The sequence below is a fragment of the Equus przewalskii genome, chromosome 15 (assembly GCF_037783145.1).
Source record: "Equus przewalskii isolate Varuska chromosome 15, EquPr2, whole genome shotgun sequence".
Classification (NCBI taxonomy): domain Eukaryota; kingdom Metazoa; phylum Chordata; class Mammalia; order Perissodactyla; family Equidae; genus Equus; species Equus przewalskii.
The window spans coordinates 24204200-24227169 of record NC_091845.1 but is presented as its reverse complement, the minus strand read 5'-3'; positions in this window follow the sequence as shown (position 1 = coordinate 24227169).

Here is a 22970-nt window from a genome sequence, read left to right as displayed (position 1 = left end):
TCCAGGGCCCACGGTCTTCGACCATGAGGCCATCCTGCCCACTGGGTCCATGTCATAAGATAGTATAGGAGTGACTGCTTCCTCAACTGCAGAGGTCAACGGTGCCCGAAGTCTCAAAATTGGCTGGCAGCAGTAGCACTAGGACAGGAAATTTGGATTCCTGAGGTCTTCAATGGGCCCCTGAATCTGCACTTAAAATGCCCTTGGGCGTGGGGTGGAGGGGAGGACTTCTGTGCCGAGTTGGTCATAATTGCTTCCCTTGCCTTCACCACTAGATCTTAAGAAGAAGAAAACCAGATATTATCAGGCACATTCTTTTTTGCTGTTTCGAAAATTTGTTAGGGGATGAGGTAAAACATCTAAAATTTAACTCCCAAATCAGCATAATAAATAACACTTCTTTTTTTTTTTCATAAATGTTTCTGCGTGTTCTTTCATCTACAACTCTCAGATGACTTCGCAAGCAGTTACTATTTACTATTCTATTACTCCCTTGGGGACTATAATGGAGTGTGGCTGCTTCAAGACATGAAGAGTCCCTTTAAGTTCTGTAATTTTTTCCTGTTTCTTTCTGGCTAAAGCAAGCACTTCACCAACATTTGGGGAAAAAAATGTTGTGCACTGATTTCTCTTTGTTTAGATTGGCATTTACCGAAATTAGTATTTCAGGCACAGCCTGGGTTCAAAAGACTGCTGTTTATGCTACTGGGCATAGCTAAAAGAAAGAAAAAATAACCCTCAAAGGCAAATTAAAAGCAAAATAGCACTTACTTCACAGTCTCTTGTAAGGATTGATGAGCTCAGATACACAGGACATTTAGCTTGGTGTCGACTACAGGGATGGTGGGTCCATGCTCAGCTTCTCTTTCACAAGGGAGTTGGACATCTCGGATCCCATCAACCCAACCCATCTTCCCATCCCATCAATAATTACATGTCCGAATGGCCATTAATGAGCCCCGCCTTGTTGCCAGCTCTGTCTGAGGAGCTGCACCAATGGCCTCCATGGAGTGAAGGGTGAAGAGTGAAACTTCTGATTCATGTTTCTTTGTTACGTCATCCTGTTAAACTATTCTTGGTATCTGCTTTATAATGTACATATTACGTCATTCAGTAATGCATACCTATGATTAATAAGATGTTCAGCAATTTTTTAACAAAGGGGCGTGTGAACAAAACTCACCATTTTATGTTCCTCCTCTCAGTCTCAGAGCAGCACCGGACCCTTGAGGGTTGCAAACTGCAATGCCTGGGGTGGGGGGGGGGGGGGGAGGGCAGTGACTAAGTAGAGAGCCCCTCCCATCCAAAGCAGGCAGCTGCCACAGAGCCCTGCCCACCCATTCCAGGCAAGGGTCACTATGGAAAGGAGGACCCAGTTTGGCCCTATCTTTAGATTTTTTCAAGAGAAGCCCAAAAAGTTAACTTTTATGTGAAATCTTGTGATTTATGTGTGAAATCTCACTATCCTAGAACATAGGAAGCTTTTAAAAGCAACACAGTGCTGGCCAAAAAACTACATCTGTTGGCCAGATTTGGTCCATGGACCTTCAGTTTGCAAACTCTACCCTGAATGCTGTATCCAAAAATTTCCCCAGTTAAATAAAGTTGCAAAATGCAATAGAAAAGGGTTCTTCTTAGATATTCTTAATGCAGGTCAACATAGTAAGTGCTCTGAGAAGCAGTGCAAGAATCGGACCTGTTCAGCTTCTTTAAACCACTGGTCCCCCAAATCATCAGCCTGTGGACTCTCTTTGCTCCCACATTAAAATAACCTGCAGAAGTGCGGTTGCTGAGAATATACACTGGGAAATATTGCACTGTCTCATTTAGTCCTGTCAATAACTGTGCAAGGCAGGTATTACTACTATCATTCTCATTATATACATGAAAACAACTGAGGCTCTGAAAGGTTAAGAATATCGTTCAGGGTCATGTAGCGAGCGAGGGACAGACTCTGTCTCTGACTTTAAAGCTGAAACTGTTTCCACTACATTTTATAAATAAAGGCCCCCAAAAGATCCTGTGGATTTTGTTTTTTCCTATGACTGGTACAAAAACAATTCAGGATTCACGATCTGTTCTTTGGTAGGATTGTTTAAGAAGAAAACCCATACCCTGTAGAAATATATCAAAATGACATTGGTTCCATAAACCGCACCAGCGCAGAGGTCTCACTTTATAGCCTTGTGCTCTAATGAACATCACCTCCCCTGGGGACGCTTTTTGGATCCTCTCCCCCACGCCCTGCCCTGCCCTGAGTGTTCTGAAATGGCTCCTCTGGCCTTCCCCTCTCTGTCGCTCCCTCCATGAACTCCATCACCTTCCTCCCCACCCACCGCCAGCCCTGGTTCAGCTGGCCTTGGTCAGCTCCCTCTGCAGACACCCAAGTGGCAGCCAGAGGGAGGGGTAGGTCAGGGCCTGGGATGAACAGGGAGGAGATCTGGGAGGCCCTGCTGGGTGGAGTGGGGGGTCTGGAAACAAGCTGGGGTGGCTGGGGTGGGGTCAGGGCTGAGAAGGGGCTAGGGAGGCCCAAATTGTGGCTGGCCCCTCTCACACCATTTGGACACCAGATGCAGAATGAGGGCTGCCATTTGGACAGCCTTGAGCCAAACCCCATTCCCAGGAGTGTGGTGTCTTACAGGTCCCCACAGAGGATCCTTCAACTCAAAAGGGGAACTCAGCCCTCCCTTGGCAATCACTCCAGGCTTAACTAACCAGCCCTATGGAGGAAAGTTCACACTCCGCTTGCACAGAAACTCTTCCTGTTCTGTTTCTTTTCAGTGTCACTCCAGAGGCCCCGAGGGACACAAGTCCTCCCCTCCACATATTAGCCTTTGATAAACTTCAGGGCAACAGAGCAGAGTAGCTAAGAGTATCAGACAGAACTGAGTTTGAGTCTCAGAGCAGTAACTAGCTGTGTGACTTTGGGCAGGTTACTTAACATTTCTGTACCTCAGTTTCTTCACCTGTAACATGGGGAAAAAACACAGTATCTTCAAGTGAAATGGAAACATACATCCCTACAAAATCTTGCACGTGAATACTCAGAGCAACATTATTCATAATAGCCCACAAGTAGAAACAACCAAAATGTCTATCAACTGATGAATGGATAAACAAAATGTGGTACATCCATACAATGGAATATTATTCAGTCACAAAAAGGAATGAAGTACTGGTACATGTTCCAACAGGTATGAGCCTTGAAAACATTATGTTCAGTGAAAGAAGCCAGTCACAAAGACCACACATGGTATGGTTCCAGTTATACGAAATATCTAGAATAGGCAAATCTGTAGAGACAGAAAATAGACTAGTGGTTGCTTAGGGTTGATGGCAGGGGGGGATGGGGAGCGACTGCTAATGGGTATGCAGTTTCTTTTTGAGGTGAAGGAAATGTTCTAAAACTGATTGTGTTATGCTTGCAAATTCTGTGAATGTACTAAAAAGCACTGAATTATATACTTTAAATGGGTGAAATGTATGGGATGTGAATTATGTCTCAATAAAACTGTAATTTAAAAAAAAGAAGAAAAACCTACAGTATCTACATCATAGAGTTATTGTGAAAATTAAATAATATAATGCCTATAAAGTGTTTAGTACAGTGGCTCGTAAGCAATCCATAAATACTACCTTCAATAATAACAATTTCAATAATAATTAATATATGCTTATGCTTATATCATATATTATAGCATATAAAACAATAATTATGATACAGAATGTTATGTGTAACTATGTTAAATATAAATTGTCATAAAAATAATTATTAAATAATTATTATTTTCATCTTCTGTCTCCTCTTCCTCTTAAAACTTTCTGATTTTGGAATGGTCCTCCAATTTTTTAACAGTATTAAAGTTATTTTTGAACATTTTGAGTATTATGTTACATAATATATATAACATACTACCATAACTATATCTATAAGATTACTATACATTACCATATATAAGAATACATATTTCATGCTATATGAACAAATATAATTGCATTGTGTATGATACATCATAATTATTATGAAATATTATATTATTAGTAGTAGTGTTCACCCTGTGACTTTTCTTCTTTAACCTTTCTGAATTTGGAATGGTTTCCCCAGTTCTTTAAACGTTTCCTGGCCCCTGATATATTTGGAAAGAAAATAGCTCTGAGTTTGAAGAAATTAAATTACAATCATGACTCTAATTCAGCTGCCTCGTGTAGTTTCAGCCAAAAACTAGAAAAAATACCCCGCGGCGCGCTCCTCCAGCTGGGCGGCTCGAGGGTGAGGAGAACGCGGGCAGCCGGTGACGGCGACCTGGCCGGGTTTGTGCGTCCCGGCGGCCCACACGGCGGGCGGCCCCCTCCCGAGTCCCCATCCTGCCTTCCATAAGGGGATCCTGGCGGCTGCAGGTCCCAGATCGCTGCGCTCTGCTCTCTGAGCAGAGGTGTCCCATTTCCCTTAAAACGACAAACCAGAGCGCCTACTTGATCTCATAACAAAGACTTCCATTGAAGCCTGGTGTCCGCCTTTCGAGGCCAAGCAGGGGACAAGACAATGACCTCTCCAGGAGGTGTTCGCTGCCTGGCTTCCCCACCGAGAGATCCGCAAGGATTCGGTCATGGGCGAATGCACGACTTCTGAGAAACCCCAGCTGCGCCGAGTTGCTGCAACTTCAGAACCGTTTCTCCAAGCCAGGGATCAGGCCTTCTGGAAGGAGCAACAGCGGCACCTCCTCCCCCTCGCCCCACAGTCCCAGACGGTCACTGTGGTTTTCAGAAACAGAGCTGCAGGGGCGTTCTCCTGGAGAAAGGTTCCTGCGCTGAATCTTCCCTGACATCTCCGTGTCCCCTAAGCCCCGCTAACCAGAGACCCGACAAGGCTGAGTTTTCATCCTTGCTGGACAAACTTCTCAGTTCACTTGTCATAGCAATTATTTCAGGTGAAAAAAGGAAACAGCCTTATTCTGCTGATAGGTATCTTTGCAGGGCTTGGAGGTTGTGCCTGATATGGTGACAACTTTCATATATATACCTTTAAAAATGCTTTTGAGGGGAAAAAGGAATACATTTATGAAAGCTTTTTTTTTTTTTTTTCCCCCCAGAAAGACTGCTAGAAGCAAAGTCATTTAGAGGAAAAGGCTTAGGCAAATTGGGATCACAGAACAGCCAAACTGGACTATGTAGCTATAGTAAGTTGGGCCACGGGTAGCTCATGCTGCTTTTCTGTGTGGGTGAGGAACAGGCCGTCGTGACCATGTCCCAGGGTCCAGGGCCCCAGGCTGATGAGTGGAGGGTGAGGCTACACTCACTTCTCTTCTTGCCCCCTTGGCTGGGCATCGTTGAACAAGGCACAGTCTGCCCAGCCGTTCATGGGGGCTCTGGGTATGGTTCCCCCCAACTCCTCCTACTAACCCACTTAATTCTAAAAACGGAGTCTCAGAGATACAAACTGACTTCATCCAAGGTCCCACAGCCAGGCAGTCACAAAGCTTTTCAGGGTGAATAGACTCCTAACAGTACCCCTTGGACCCAACAAGGAGCAGTGCATGCCAGCAGCCTCCGGGACAGCAGCAACAATAAAGGCCTTGTAGTGTTTTTGTAAAATCCTTGAGTTCTCACATAAAGAGAGAAAAATAGACCCTGGAGGGAATCATTTGAACACCCTTTCATACGTGTTGTATAGTTTTGAAAAGAGGAGAAAGAAAAGGATTGAATAAAAATGGGGAAAAATTTAACAAAGATTTTTAGAAAGAATGAAGGGTTGTAAATATTGTGATATAGACATATAGTGACTGTGGACTCGGTCCATATATTTGGTGTTCTTGAATCATCAGATTTCTTGGTGTAACTAAGCCCATTCAATTTTATTATTTTTTTTGAGGAAGATTAGCCCTGAGCTAACTACTGCCAATCCTCCTCTTTTTGCTGAGGAAGCCTGGCCCCGAGCTAACATCCGTGCCCATCTTCCTCTACTTTCTATGTGGGGTGCCTACCACAGCATGGCGTGCCAAGCAGTGCCATGTCCGCACCTGGGATCCAAACCGGCGAACCCCAATGCTCGGCCACCGGGCGGCCCCAGCCCATTCAATTTTAATTTTGAGCCCCTATCCTGCCATACTGGTAAGAATCTTAATCTTAGTCATTTTGGGGATTCCTCACTCTCAATTCCTAGAGTCTTAACTCTGCGCTAAGCGGGGGTAGGGAGGGGGGCCTTTCTGGCTGCTGGACCACAGAGGTGGCCTTGGGGATTCCATTGTCACTAGCTACAGAGGCTGGTTCTGAAACTTGTGACTGCTTCAGCGTGAAGCTTGGGAAATGAGGCTCCTTTGCTGGGCTAGTTAAGATGCTTCACTGAGCCTTTTTTTTCTGGGATTCTGTCATTTCCTCAGGGTACCGCCAGGAAGCTGAATCCTGGTCCTTGTTCCTGCTGGCCCCACGCTTTCCTTCGTCCTCTCCAAGCCCACTCTCAACTCCTACCCTCTTTGCCTCTGCCCTCAGAAAGATAGGCTCTGTCTGTTCTCTACCTTACCTCAAAATTTTGTTGGGGCCTTAGAACCCCAGAACCTGCTATCTGCTTAAATGAGGGAAAGAGTAAAGGAAAAATATATACAGAGAAAAAAGTTAAACTACTCTCCAGCCCCATAAACATAGGATTTGCTTCTGGGTTAGACTTTGAAATTATTCATCCTGAATGCCTTATTTTGCAAACTGGGACACCATGCTCAGAGAGACAAAGTGATTGAGCTGGTCAGTATAAAAGGCAGGACATAGTGGGAAAAGTTTCATGTGAATCAGATCACATTTGAAATGTGTTTCAGCAGCTCACACTTTAACAAATTCCAGGAAGAAATTTGCTTTGAAGCTAAAAATAAAACTCCTTTTGTCAAGTGAATAAACATCCCTCAATTTTTACCTCCCGCTGGCTGTACCGACTCCCTCAGCATAAGATGACATACCTGCACATTATGCCTTCCAGGTGAGAGAATATCTGGAAGACAAATTCAGTTGATGGTAGAGTCAATGTGAATTTGATACTATGTGGCCTCCTTGGAGTTCAGACTCAGCTACATGTGCCAATTTGCTTGGGGCACTGTGAAATAGCATTTCTCAACTCCACTTAATAACAGTTTAAGTCTTAAAAATACCTCCCAGGAATTCCTTTAATGACTTGCAACATCAACGTATGAGATGATGTCCAGAAGAATGGAGGGAAAATTAAAATTTGTGTGGAGAGTGGAGAAAATCATACAGATAATGTCTGTTGGCGTGCATAAGGACATTGTGGCCACCCTGTATAGAAACAAACATAAAAATAAAAATAAATGTGGGAACCCACATTTACAGATCCATCCTTCCATTCACTCATTCATTCATTGATTCAACAATTCTTTACTGAGCACGTATCATGTGTTCAATATCATGAAACACAGCAAGAGCGTGGCAATTAAGAGCATGACTTCTGGAGCCAGGTTACTCGGGTTAGAAACTCCAGCTCTGCAACTTGTTATCAGTATGACCTTGGGCACATTACTTAACCATTTAGTACCTGAGTTTTCTCATCTGTAACATAAGGATAACTCTCCCTATCACTCTCAATTGTCTAATTTAGAGTGAGAATTAAATGAGTTAATATATATAAAGTGTTGAGAAGTGAGCATTGTCCACTGTCAGCACTAAGTCGTCCCTATCCTTAAATAATAGAGATATACCCAGTAGCTGAGGTCAAAATCCTTCATTTTCCTCTTTCTCTTATTTCTCCCACCCCGCATACATAATCTATAAGCAAGTTCTCAGATCTCTACCTCCAAAGATATCTCCCGAATCCATCTACTTTTCTCCGTTTCCACTGCTATCCGGTCTGTGCCCCATCATGTCTTGCCTGGACCCTGCAATAGCCGTGGTTTTGCCTTTTTAAAATCTGTTCTCCACAGTACCCAGAATGATCGTGGTAAAGCATAGATCATCCCATTGTGCCTCTTAAAACTCACCCATTGGTTCCTCTTTGTAAAGAGAGAAAATGCAAACTTCTTACCATGTTCAAGTGAAGTGTTGCCAGATAAAAAACAGAACTCCCAGTTAAATTGGAATTTCAGGAAAACAGAATAATTTTTCAGTATGAGTATGCCCCAAATTTTGCATGAGACATACTTATACTAAAAATTACTCACTGCTTACCTGAAATTCCAGTTTAACTGAGTGTTGGGTATTTATTTATTTAGCCAAATCTGGTCGCCCTACCCTAGAGGGCCTCCGGGAGGGCTCCAGTCAGCAGATCTCACTCTACTCTCCCAGCCCCACAGGCCTCTTTTCCACATTCCTTCCTTCCTCCTGTCTCAAGGATTTGTCCTTGCTCTTCCCTCTGCTTGGAATCTTCTACTCCTAGGTTTGTCATGGCTGGCTGCATCTTGTTAGTCAGGTCTTCCCTCAAATGTCACCTCCTCAGAAAGGCCTTACCTGACTACTCAACTTTCATTTGGGGGCTTATGGAGGAAGGGTATTTCTTTTTGATTTCAGTCAGGCTTATTGAGGTATAACTGATTGTCTTAGCTTGGGCTGCTATGACAAAATGCCATAGACTGGGTGGCTTATAAACAAGAGAAATTTACTTCTCACAGTTCCAGAGGCTGGAAAGTCCAACACCAAGGCTCTAGCAGATTCCATGTCTGCTTCCTGGTTCCTGTCTCCTTGCTGTGTCCTCACATGATGGAGGGGACAAGGGAGCTCCCTGGAGTCTCTTTTATAAGGACACGAATCCCATTCATGAGGGTTCTACCCTCATAACCCAATTACTTCCCAAAGGCCCTACCTCTGAATACCATCACACTGGAGATTAGATTTCAATATATGATTTTTGTGGGGGGACACAAACATTCATCTCTGACATTGATTCATGTAAAATTCATCTTTTTTAGTGTACAATTCTATGAGTTTTCACAAATGCATATACTCATGTAACCATCAACACAATCAAGATATAGTACAGTTCCTTCACCTCCACAAAATTCCCTCATGCTACCATTGCCCCCATTTTCAACTGATAGCAACTACTGATCTGTTGTTTGTCCCTCTAGTTTTTTCTTCTCTGGAATGTCATCTTAATGGAATCATATAGAATATAGCCTTTTGAATCTTGTTTCATTTGCTTAACATATGCATTTGAGATTCATCCATGCTATTGCATGTATAGTACTTAGTTCCTTTTTATGGCTCTATAATATTTCATTGTATGGATATATCACAGCTTATCTACTCCCCACTTGAAGAAAATTTGGGTTATTTCCAATTTTATGAATAAAGCCACTACAAATAAAGCAAATGAATATAATGACAGTTTACTTGTAACCGGGTTTTTGTATGAGTCTGTTTTTATTTCTCCAGGGTAAACACCTAGGATTGGGACTACCAGGTCATAAGGCTAGTGTATGTTTAACTTGATAAGAAATTGCCAAAGTATTTTCCAAAGTGGTTGTGCCATTTTGCATTGCCATCCACAATATATGGGAGTTCCAGTTGTTCTGTAACCTCATCAGCAGTATTGTCAGTTTTTACAAAGGCATTTTAATACCTGTGTGGTAGAATCTACTTGTGGGTTTAATTTTCATTTCCCTAATGACTATTGGTGCTGAGTATCTTTTCATGTGCTTATTTACCATCTGTATCTCTTCTTTGATGTAGTGTCTGTTCAAATCCTTTGTCCCTTTTTAAATTGGGTCACTTGTTTTCTGAGGATTGAGTTTTGCGAAATCTTTCTATATTCTGGATACAAGTCCTTTATCAGATATGTGATTTATAAATACTTTCTATGGTTTTTCTTTCTTTTTCTTAGCTGCTGACCTCCAAATCTTAGTTAACTTTTTCCCTGTAACTCTCAACTACAGGACTGTTTTGTTATCTCCACACCACTTACTGCTTTTGGAAATGATCTTGTTTATTACGGGCCACCACTCACTAGAATGCGAGCGCCACAGGGACAAGGACCTTGTCTGTCTGAGTCACCACTGTATTTTCAGGACTTGGATCTGTGCCTGGCAAATAATAGGTACACAACAAATACTTGTTGAATAAATAGTAATAAATCCACTAACGCTTCCCGAGTGTTTATTAGGCTCTAGGCTCTCTGCTAATTACTTCTCATGATTTACCTCCTTTAACCTCAAATAAGGCTAGGAGGTAGGTTCTATTATTACCTCCATTTAATAAGGATGTGCTAAAAATGATAATAATAAAAAAGGATGTGCTGCTTATTAAGCTGTTTTCAGTCCAAATCTTCTCTACTCTGCCATGTGATGCTGGCGCTGGGACTCTGCATACCCCACTTCCGTGTTGCCAGCAGCTCTCTGTTAGTTCACCAATGGGGGGCGCTAGAGGGAGCTGGAAGGATGGAGGAGGGAGACGGGACTTACTCCTGCTGGTTTTGCTTGCTGTTGCTGTCAGCATCTCTCCAGCTTGGCTTTTAAATTTGGCAGAGGCCACTGGTTCCAGCAGCAGGACTTGGTTCCAGGTTGCAGTTTTTTCCATTACCTGAGCCAGGTGCATCACACTCTCTCTGAGATACCAGCACCAGCAGGTGCTCCCTCCTCAAAAGACTTAGTTCCAGTGCTGTGGGGGCCTGCCACCAGGCCTCTTATTTTTCCTTCTCCCCTCTCCTTTCCTCCTCCCCCGCTCCCCTTTAACCCCAGGGTTTCTATTAAGTTAATAACCCCAACTTCTTTGTTCTTCCAACACCTGAGGTGGTAGCAAGCTTCCTACAGTTACTGCCTCTGTGACATCCTGGTGTCCCTTTTTTGCCTTTTTGGTTTTTTATACATGGTTAATAAACCTGTATGTTAAATTATTTCTGATAAAATAACTGAGATCTTGACTGAGGCAGGAAACTAAGCACAGAGAATTAACAACCATCAGACTGACAGCCAAGCAGGAGTACGATGCTTACACAATTAGCTTCAATAAGAGGAAGAAAGTTAGAAATGCCCCCAGAGAGGAACAAACAAAACGGAGACCAATTTGGCAGTATCTAGCAAAATCTATTACAGTGCATTCCCAGAAGACAGGAACGTATTGTATGATCTTGGCAACTCCCACTTAGAGCTGCAGAGGAACAATTCTTAGAAAAGTAAAGTTGGATAGACAATTCAGTAAGTGTTCTTTTCCTCATTGCATCAGATCCAACTCAAGTACTGCTTCTTCCATGAAACCTGCTGTGGTAGATACTTTCAGATGCTCCCTGGTACCACAAAGCTTCCTATTCCTTGCCAGTGTTCCGTGATAGAGAGTGGAAAATCCAGAATCATACTGTCACAGTGTCCCTTGGGTAGGGACTGGGGGGACTTATGACCCAGTTCTGGCCAATGAACCATAAGAAGAAATACCTGGAGGAGGAATCTTGGAAAAAATTTGTTCAGAAATGCAAAGACAGTGTCCTTCATTAAGAGCCCCTCTTTTTTCTTTGCTGCCCTGGCGACCTCCTGCTTCCTGCCCTTTCATATGGTTGAGATGCTTGGAGCTGTGGTTGCCATATTGGGCAATGAGGTGACAAGCCCAAAGATGAAGAATTACTGGGGAGGACAGGAAGAATCTATGTCCTCAGTGACACTGTGAGATGCTGAATCAGTTTAGGAATAACTAGCTTCAGACTTCTTGCTAAGAAATTAAACCATATGGCTTGTCACTTATAATTTAGTTGTCTGTTTCTTGTAGCGTTCTACATTTTACCTGGTACATCTTTCAGCGCCCCCCCCCCCCCCCCAGCTGGAAGTATCTTTCTCTCCTTTTGGCTTATTAATCATTCTTCTGAATTTCCCTATAATTTTGTGTTAAGGTCTGATTAACCTTCCTTCATATATTAAAACAATTTATAAATGCATCTTCTTTTCCTTGCTAGACCTCAAGCTATTAAGGCTAGGAGCTTTAATTCATGTGGCTGTTCCACACAACATCTCCTAGGGTACCTAACACATGGTAAGGACTTAAGAAATGCATATGCATGCTCTGTACCTCTAGATGCCGGTTATACTTACATCTTATATTCGCTGTTTAGAATTTGTATTGTGAGAGGAATCTTAGGTAAAAGCACCAACTCTGGATTCAGATAGAATGGGGTGCATATCTTGGCTCAACCCCTTTAGGTGGGTGGCTTTAAGTAAATTCTTACATTTCTACATTTAACCATGTTCCAAGTGTCAATTTGAATATCACCTCCCACCTGAAGCCATCTGTGCTCTCTCTCTCTCCCAGATTTGGAAGTATTGTTTTCCTCTTCTTAACTTATCACTCCCTTTTCTGAAATATAGAATTTTTAATTAATTTTCTATGTGCATGTGATCATTCTACCTGCACATTTCTCTTGTTGATTTATTTTTCACTTAATGTGTCTTGAAGATCTTTTTAGTTCTGCATATATAGATCTACCTTATGTGCATAGCATTTAGTGGTATGGATTTATCAGAATTTATTTAATTATTCCACTATTAATGAACATTTGTGTTTTTTCCAATTTCTACACATTATATAAAATCCTACAATTAATGTACACGCTTCTTTCTACCAATGTGCAAGTATTTCTCTAGGGTAGACACCAAGATGTAGACTGACTAGGTAGATAGATAGACACATTTAGAAATTTAACAGATTATATCAAATGCCTTCTAATTAGGTAGTAACAATTAAGAGGGGTTAAAATCACTCAACTGCTCTTTCTTTGACATTACTTATCTTTTCAGATTCTGGAACAATATCTGTAAAGGGCCTTTCAACTGGTCAGAACAGCTTGCTGCCCTGGTTTGCTAGGCATTACCCTCCATTCCCAGTCTGTGGGGCAGTGTGCAGGACGAGGGAGAAGAGCACAGGTTTCTTAAGCCACCAAACCCCGGCTCTAGCACTTTCTAGCTGTGTGACCATAGAAATGGTACCAGACTTCTTTGAGCTCTTGTTTCCTTATTTGTGAAATTGGATGAGAAGACGTCCAGGATACTGAGGCTGCAGATAATGCTTAACCAGCCTTTTCCCCTATGACCTTCTCTCTTCGTCCTCCTTCCTCCATCCTTTCCTGTCACTCATGAGTCCTTGGAGGTCTATGAGAAAGTTATTGTATTTACACCTGAAGTCAGGACTGGTGAAGTGAGTTTGAAGTAAAGACAAGCACTGATCTTTTGCAGAGAATTTCATCCTGTGACACTCTACTTCTCCAACATGGGTGGTTGTGGCAAATTCGTCTCTGAACCAGGTCAAACAAATCCTACCCACTGTAAGTCCCCAATTAATAACTGTTGAACAAATGAATCGATTTGATTTTGACCACAGCAGTTCCAGGATGAGGTTCTTTTGGGGCCTGGGGGCTTCCAAAAAAATAAAAGCAAAGCCAATCCCTGTGGGCCATTTGACCATATGATAATTGAGGTGTTATCCCTTCAATCCAGGGATGCAAGCTTCTCAACAAAACAAAAGAAAATTTCTGATATCAGCACTGAAAAAAGAGGGAATGGAGTTTAAAAGAATCTGTGCGATGCCAAGGAGGAAGAGGTGCGGTGAAAACATAATGCCATTTATCAGAGAGGTCATATTCAGGAATCAAAACAACTAACAGGTCGGCTGAAGAGAAGCAGAATCCTTCAGAAAAGCAAAAAGAATAGAATAATCTCAGTGTCATACTAAGATCAGTAGAAGGTGTTTGGACAAAAAGATGACTTCACAGCTCTTACGACTCCAGGGAAAAGGCCCTGGTCCGGGGAAACGTTACATTTAGGCAGATGAAATGCACAGATTCTTCATGAAAAACACCATGACATTAAGAAAAAATTCAACAACATTTCAACCAGGTGAAGACTCCTTGGGCAGAGGTTGAAAAACTTAGCATATTATGAGAAACTCCCTGCTGGCATTTTAATAATCTGCATATTAAAAATAACTACCTCTCCCAAAGGGAAACTTTTTAGCATAGATTTATAAAAACCAAGGGTAGGAAAACTTTTCTTGTAAATAAACAAACAACCTCATAATGTCAATTGGAATTAAGATTACTGTTTGAGAAAAAACTAAATTCAATTAAACATCTATGTTATTGAGTACTTATAATAATAACTATAACAATGGTATATATAATATAAACATATATAATTTATATAACATATATACATGATGTAAAATAAAGTGTATAATTATATCATAGATATATGTGATATATAATATGAATATAACATGAATTTTTATTGTGAGAGGAATCTTAGGTGAAAGTACCAACTCTGGATTCAGACAGAACTGGGTGCATATCTTGGCTCAACCTGCTTAGCTAGGTGGCTCTAGGTAAATTCTTACATTTCGATGTTTCACTGTGTTATTTCTACATTTCACCAAGTTATTGTATATACACCTGAAATCAGGACTGGTGAAGTGAGTTTGAAATAAAGCCGAGCACTGATCTTCTGTAGAGAATTTCATGAATAAGAAATAAAATAATGTAATATTATTATGCTAACAATAGCTAATACTTATGAAGTGATTTCTATGGGCCAGGCCTTGTTTTAAGTATTACAACAGATAGGTGCTCTTAAGTTTATATGAGGAAACCAAGACTTAGAAAGGTTTCAACTTGCCAAGGGAGAAGCTGGAATTTTAACTAAGGTGATGTGACTCCAGAATCCACACTTTTAACAGTCCTATTATGTGACGTTCTGTGCCAGGCATTATGATACATGTCAGAGATGAAGTTAACTCATTCTAAAAGCTGTTACAGTCTCACTGGGAAGACAGACGCACACAGCCACAAACAACTCCAGTCCCAGGCAGAAGAGATAACGTACCAAGCAGAAATTCTGGTGGCAAGCAACAGAAACTAACTGATTCAAGCAGTCAAGGAAGTTACTGTAAGGATGTTGATAACATCACAAAAACACTGGAAAGACCACTAACTAGTATCAGAAAATGAACAGAGACAAAGTGAGACTGTGAAAGCAAGATGCACATGATGGAAACTTCCTTTAGTCAGATAATAACTATGTTTAATAGTCAAAGAAGAAAAAACTGAAAAACGTAAAGAAAGTCTTTCTTAGTTTGTTAAACACATAGTATCCAGTGTTAACTTCACCGCACATGGTTTTAAAGTGACTTGTCTGCCTAGTATGATTGAGAATGAAAAGGAATTGTGCAAGTCTGATTGATTTTCACTTGACGGTGTTAAGAGGTTATATTTGGGATGTTGTCTTATTATCATGGAGCTATCAGAGTTTTCTGGATTTTTGAAAGAGGCAAAGCAAAGGATAAGTGAAAGGGATCATCATAGCCCCCAAAAGAATTTAAGTGTGAGTCTCTCTGACTTTGCTAAATATCTAACACAGGCCTCCCAATAATGATAATGATGACTCAGAGAACAAATCTGTGATCTTTTGGAGAAAATAATTTTTTTTAGAGATTATTATGGCACTAGGACCAATATTCATGAAACTTTAGAAGACAACCCAGCTAAAATGATGACATCCGGTAAATGATTCTCGTCCTGACTTTGAGTCTCTGCCACCCTGATCATCATACATATTTTATGGACCTGCCAACAGCACCTTCCTTCTTTTTCAGAGAGCACAAAGATTAAATTCACTTCTCTTTCCTTGAGCACACACAGATGGCTTATCTGCTCTGGGGTTTTGATTGTGTTTTCAAGTCTCTACTTGCAATCTCTTAGAACATATCTAAAAATAATCACCAAAGCTGCAAATCCAGATTTTCAGATCAGGAAATATTCTCTGATTTATGAACTGTACAAATTGGGTGTAACTGACAAAGCCTCATCATTCATCACAGGCAATTCCTCCCCAGCTTGCTTCTCTCTCCCTGTGCATGGCTCCAAAACCCCGTTTCAGATGAGATTACAGCAACATAGCCTCATTAACCTTGGTAGCTGGGCAGCTGACACTGGCCCTTGGCCCCCTGAGACCAGCCAGTGAGCCCCGATGCCCAGCTGTATTGATTGACGTGATGTTCTTCTGAATGCAAAGCTGCAGCCTGAATTGCTTTTGGTGAAATTCCATTCCAGGCAAACACCTGGATTCACTCTACTGATTGGACCTGTGCAGACATTTGTCTATCTTTTGAGAATTATTTTTCAAATGCTGGAAGACATCAGGGTTTACATAGATACAAATCCAAAATGAAAAATGTAATCTGGTTTATGTGCTACAAATTGAAAAGGGCTTACTACTTCTCATATCTGTGGGGCCCTAACCAGCATAATCGAGTTTCCTCCTTCCCTTTCTCCTTTGCTTCCTTCACATTCTCTTTCAAAGTTTCCAAGTCAACAGTATAACTGACTCAACATAGGATAACTTCCTTCTCCCAATAGGAAGAGAAAAAAATCCCTTGCTTCTCCAGTGGTAAGAGGAGGAGATGAATCTCCCAGGGAAAGAAGATTTTTTGGCTACACTTCCCTGACTCGAGAAAAAGCAGAACTAGGACAGAAGTCTTCTGATTTTGAATCCATTGCGTATGCTGGAGTTGCAAATCTTTGTCTACAGTAGCCAGATGGGTAATATAAAAAAGTGAAGCAGGCCATATTTGTCTTATAATAGTTACTACTCATCAGGTATTCTGTGTGCTCTCATATTTCCCAGGCTCCCTTGCAGTTAGATTAGGGCCACGTGACTAGTTCTGGCCAATGGGCTGTGCTTGGAACCTGTCGTATCACTTCCAGGTCAAGGCTGTAAACAGCTGGTGAGCCACATCTATCTTCTTCTTCCTCGGCTGCAGTGACTTTGGAGGTCACATTTTCCATGTAAAAGGGAGACGGCCCCTGATCCTCCAGTATCCAAAGTAGAAAAAATCTTTATTGTTAAGCCACTGAAATTTTGAAGTTTTGTCCAGAATGACAGCTAATGTTAATTACCGAAATGCAGCATCCTAAGTTGTATATTTGAACACATACTTTGTTTATTAAACATATAGACATGTTTCTCACTGTCCCAATGAAATACATTGTCTGTTATTTTCCTTAAAAAAACCTAATATTTGTAAACCGTATACTGGATAAGGGACTATTATCCAAAATATATAAAGAATCTATACAACTCAATAACAAAAAACAAAGAAACTAAACAGATATTTTTCTAAGGAAGACATCCAAATGGCCAGTAGTTGCATGAAAAGATGCTCAACATCATAATCATCAGGGAAATGAAAATCAAAACCACAATGACTTACCACCTCACACCTGTTGGAATGTCTATCATCAAGAAGAAAAGAGATAACAAGTGTTGGCAAGGTTGGGGAAAAGGGAACCCTTGTATACAGTTGATGGGAATGTAAATTGGTTCAGCCACTATGGAAAACAGTATGGCGATTCCTCAAAAAATTACAAATGTAATTGCCATATGATCCAGCCATTCCACACTTGGGTGTATAGCCAAAGTAAATGAAAATAAGATATCGAAGAGATATCTGTGCTCCTATGTCAAGATATGGAAACAACACAAGAGTCTGTCAAAAGATGAATGGATAAAGAAGATGTGGCATATATATATGGAATATTATTCAGCCACGAGAAAGAAGGAAATCCTGCTGTTTGCCACAGCATGGATGGACCTTAAGGGCATTATGTTTAGTGAGATAAGTCAGATAGAGAAAGACAAATACTGTATGATATTGCTTATAAAAACAGAGAGTAGACTGGTGCTTCCCAGGGGCTGGGGGTGAGGGAATTGGGGAAATGTTGTGAAGGATAAAGAAGTCCTGGAGATCTAATGCATAGCATAGTGATTATAGACAATAACTGTATTATAACCTTCAAAGTTGCTAAGAGAGTAGACCTTAATTGTTCTCACTGCAAAACAGAAGTAATAATTATGTGACATGATAGAGGTTTAGATAATGCTACAGTGGTAATCATATTGCAATATATACATGTATCAAATCAACATGTTGCACACCTTAATCTTATATAATGTTATATATCAATTATATCTCAATTTAAAAAATTTTTAAAAAATGATAGTAGCTAATATTTATTTTGTTATCACAATGTCCCTCTATTATCCCTAGTTCACAGATGAGGAAATTGAGGCACAGAGAGGCTAAGTAACTTGCCCAGGTCACACAGCAAGTAGAAGTAGGATTGGTAGATTTAGCAAATAAAAACAACATGGGACATACTTATACTAAAAATTATTCAGAGTTTATCTGAAATACAGATTTAATTGGGTTTCTGTATTTTATCTGGCAACCCTAAGTAGGAGGGGCTACCAGCATGTGAACCCAGACAGTCTGATTTTCGAGACCATGAGCTTAATCATATGCTATTCTACTTGTCAGTTTTACACTTTTATTAAAAACATGGGTAAAAGATGTATTTAATTTTCCTCTCAACTCTATTTTTGACACCAAATAGATATAAGTGGATCAAGAACAGTGATAAATGGCCAATGTGTCAAAGCCACAACATCAGACACACAATAGGGAGTGGTGGGGACTATGGCAAGTTTGAGACCGTATGGTCCATCTAGAGAAAGCAGTTTCTCCTAAGTATTGTAGATTGTCACCATGTGGGAATGCAGGCTGCTTCTAACAGAAACCAGAAATCCAGACTTTTTGGTGATATTTTCCTATGTTAAGATGTTGATAATTCAGTTAAAATAATTATAACCCTAAATGGGTCCACATAGTTCAAGCCAAACAGAACAGGTCTGTAGGCTGGAGTGAACCTGTGGGTCACCAGGTGTGACCTCTGCATTGACAGGAAGATCTTCCTAAGCCATTGCTGCAGTCGACTGCTGGCAAGCCCGGCCTTCCACACAGCCTTTTTCCTATGGAGGAGCTAGCTTTAGGAATACCGCCTAAAACTTGAAATCATCATTTTGTGTATATTTAATTTAAGTCAATGGCTAGTCATTGAGCATCTGCTGGGATAAGGCATTGGGCTAAGCGCTACAGGGCTGCAGCCACGAGCAATTTACATGCCCATTTTTCTCCTAAACCCTAAGACAAATCCGCAGAACCCCAGGCAGACTAGGGGTAAGCCGTTCAGAGAGGGACAGACTTAGGATGAAGTGTATTCAAACAAAGGAGAGGCATTTGCTGAGTCAATATGGAAAGAGTTCATTAAGAAGGTGACACTTCTGAAAGACCCGCAGGATTTTGGTCAGTTTAAGGGAAGAGAGTTAAAAGGAAAGGAAACAACATAAACAAAGCACAGACGAGAGAAAGTTTTCAGTTTGGCAGGAGTAGAAAGTGCTTTTAGAAGCTGGAGCAAGATCCGGTTGGAAAAGTAGCTGGAGGACCAGGCAAAGGAAGATTAGAATCAAAGTTGCACTCTCTCACGATAGATTGAGGCACCGTATCTCACCCCCATACTTTATATAATCCACAGCCCTCACGGATACTTTCTCCATCTGTCCACACGGGGCGCATGGCTGCTTGACACCTGGGAGAACTGAGGCAGAGAGGTTAACTAGGGCTCTCAGGGTAATAAAGAGAATCAGACAGAAAGGTAAGATCAACACACAGGTCTTCTAAGTTAGGAGCTGGCAAACTTTCTGCCAAGGGCCAGACAGAAAACACTGTCAGCCTGGAGGGTCATACTGTCTCTGTTGCAGCTGCTGAACTCTGCCGTTGCTGGGTGGAAGCCGCCACAGACAAACTGCGAACGAATGCACGCGGCTGTGCGCCAATAAAACTTTACTTACAAAAACAGCTGGCGGGCTGGATCTGGCCATGGCTGCGGTTTGCTGACACCTGTGGTAAATTTGTCACAATGTGGTTTCCTAGGTGCTCTGAGGGCTTGTCTGCTTTGTTCCCTGCTGTATTCCCTGTGCCTAGACAGGGGCTGAAATGTAACAAAGGCTTGATATATGTTTGTTGACTGAAGAAAGTCATGTTCCCTGAAACTTAACATATACATCAACAACCTGATTTAATACGTTTGGCCTGGAAGTCATCCTTTCTACTACCTGCCCCTTCCAGCCATATGCAATTACATCAAGTCCTGTTGATAATGACTTTTACAATATCTTTCTCCATGTCCACTGCCACCGCCACCCTTTCTTGCCTGAACTGTTTCAGCAGACTCTTATTCAGACATTTAATTCATCCTCAACATGGGAGCCTAATCTGAACAGCAGGCACACCCTGCTTAAAACTCAGTGGAATCCCACCTTACTTTGAATAAAAGCTGAGCTGTTAGTCTGAAGAGTCCACTAGTGATCCAGAGATCCCTGATGACTCTCTAATCTTGTCTGTGTACCTATTAGCACTCCATTCACTGTGCTCTCTTCTCAGGTGACATGGGGATCTTTCCTGCCACAGGGCCTTTGCATAGTTTCCTCCTCTCCATTCCCCTTTCCTCCATTTGTCTAGTAGAAAGCTCTTTCAGCATTCAAAGCTCAGCTTTCTGGCTCTCTAAACTGGGTCAGATACCCTGCCTGCTCTCTCACAACCACCTCACAGTCTTGATTACATTTGTAATCAAGTCACGAATTATCTGGCTCATTGTTTCATGCCTGTCTTCCAGCTGCATTTGCTCACTGATGTATATCCTAGTAATAGCACAGTGTCTTCCATGCAGTGGGTACTCATAAGTGCTCATTGAAGGCAAAGCATCACGGAATCAGTTTTGGAGAGGACCGTAGAAGTTTATCTAGTAGAATCTTCTGTCCGGGGCAACATTTTCCAGGATTTAAGTGGCTTTATAAGGTGCTGAGCTGGTCCCTTGGCTTCTGCAATCTAAAGCAGTCCTATTTTACTTATTTGCTGCACTCTAACAGGTGCCTTTGTGAGAACACTAATTACAATCCTCAAAAGTGTTCCAGCTTATGGTTCCTGTGGATGTCTCCCTGTCGTCGGTGCTTTCTTCTCTCCATTTCTCCTTTTCATAATTTTCTGATTTTTCTATAATTATCAGGTATCACTCTTATGATGAGCAAAAGTTTTATAAAGTTGTCTTAAATTTATATATTACCTTTCCTTCCAAGCATAACGAAGCTTATTAAAAATTAATTATTTAATGGTTAGTTATGAAAGATTTCAAGCATAAAAAACAGAATAAAAAAGAAAACTGTATTCACAACTCAAGCCTGGTGCTTTAGAAATATCTGGCTTTTTATTGACCCTTCAGTAATAAAGGAGCAGAAGTTATGATGTTCAATTCTATTGTATAGATAGAGTAATAAGCAAGGAGAGTTTAGATGACTCTTCCATGGTGACAGAGGTAGAAAAAGGAAGGAACTGGGATTCTATTCAACACAATTCAAGGACCCACAGTCTGTCTCAACTCATATTCTCCCAGACTCTGTGATACATGAAGAGTAGCTCTAATTTTCTGTCTACGATGCTGCTGAGAAGTGGTGGAAACTAAAGTCTTCTTGAGGGCGTGATGTAAGTTGACCTTGAATGGAGAGCAACCTCTCCTCTTGAGACATCATTAAATACAGTGATTCTTTGGGAGAAGCCACTAAGACCTCTATCTCCCTAATAGAAAACCCGAAACAGAAGCAAAGTGCATGGCTGTCTCTGGATGTTGATGTCGAGTGGCATTTCAAGTAGGTGCGCCAATTACCCTCTGCTGATTCCTTGGTGTTTAGATGTACACAAAAGGAAAAATTCAAACCTGGATTTTAAATTTTAGGTATTAAAATCATCTGAAATGAACTAAAGGACAAAGGGACTACTCTTCGTTGGCGATCTATTTTCTCTGTCACCTTTTTCCCCTGTTAGGAGTCCAGGGCCAGTTTCTGAAATGCCAGTTAGGGTATTTTGCAAGCCAGTTTGAGGTGCTGAGAAGTCAAGACAACTTCTAAGAGTGTGAGAGAAACTTGTTGATAAACGCTAAGTACAGCTATTTTGAACCATACAATTTCCCCCAGTGGGGTTGTATTAATTCTAGCTAAACACGCTAGTGCCACCTATTGGAAAAATATATTTTAATAAAAATAAAGTTGCAGGCTCAAAGTCTGTAATGCTGGAAAATGTCTCCCTAGACGGCAATTTCCCCTGGTGAAGAAAAACACAGTGACGCCGGCTCACTGAAGGCAACTTAGGGGAACTCTAGGTATTTTGTTTTGGGGCAAAAAGGCTTTCATTTTTCAATTTGATAGCAAAGAAAATATTAAATAATAATGAAATACAAGACCAACAAAAACCCTAGTTCAGGAATGGCTTTTCTACAAGTTGTCGTCTGGTCACCCCCAATGGGGGCTGAATGTCCTGGGGTGTAAGCCTAGAGGACTCTATTCACGGACTGGGGTCGGGATGGGGCATGAGCTGTGTTACAGATGGACCCAGAAATCTGGAGAAGAGGCAGGAATTACCACGGGAGAACTTATCTACTTTGTTACAGAAAGGAAAAAGCACTCTTCCTTTTTTCTTCCCTTCTACTAATCAAGAACACAACATATTAGGTGACAAATTATAAAATGTCCCTTCTCACCCTCCTCCCCACTCTCCCCCTGCAATGAAGCGCTTTTAACACAGTGGCATGAAATCTGTACAAACATCGTTCAGGGGGAAAAATAGTACAAAGAAGACAGCAACAAATAGGACAGTATGTATGTGTGCTCTGTTGTGTGTAAATGAAGGAGGAGGAGGAGGAGGGGAGGACGGGGATGGAGAAAGAGAAGAAAGAGAAGAAGAAATAATAATTCTGGCAGACGGCATATACATTTTCCTGAAAGGAGCCAAAAAATAAAACAACCAAAACAAAAATCTCTTTATGCCAACTTATGTTTAGGGAAAAGCGGGTAGAGAGGGAGGATTTTGCTTTTTAGTTTATGTTTTCCTACCTTAAAATTTTTCTACTAATGTGCCTATATTATTTTTGTTAACTAAAGAAAAAATGCCAAGGCAGAGCTAATCCATGGTGTGAGCAGTCCAGATTAAGATTGCCCTTGCAGGAGGGTAGTACCTAGAAGAGGAGACTTCTGAGAGGTTAATCATGTTGTTTCTTGATCTGGGAGCTGGTACAGGTAACTAGTAACAAAGGTGTGTTCGGTTTGCGAAAATTCATTAAGCTGTAT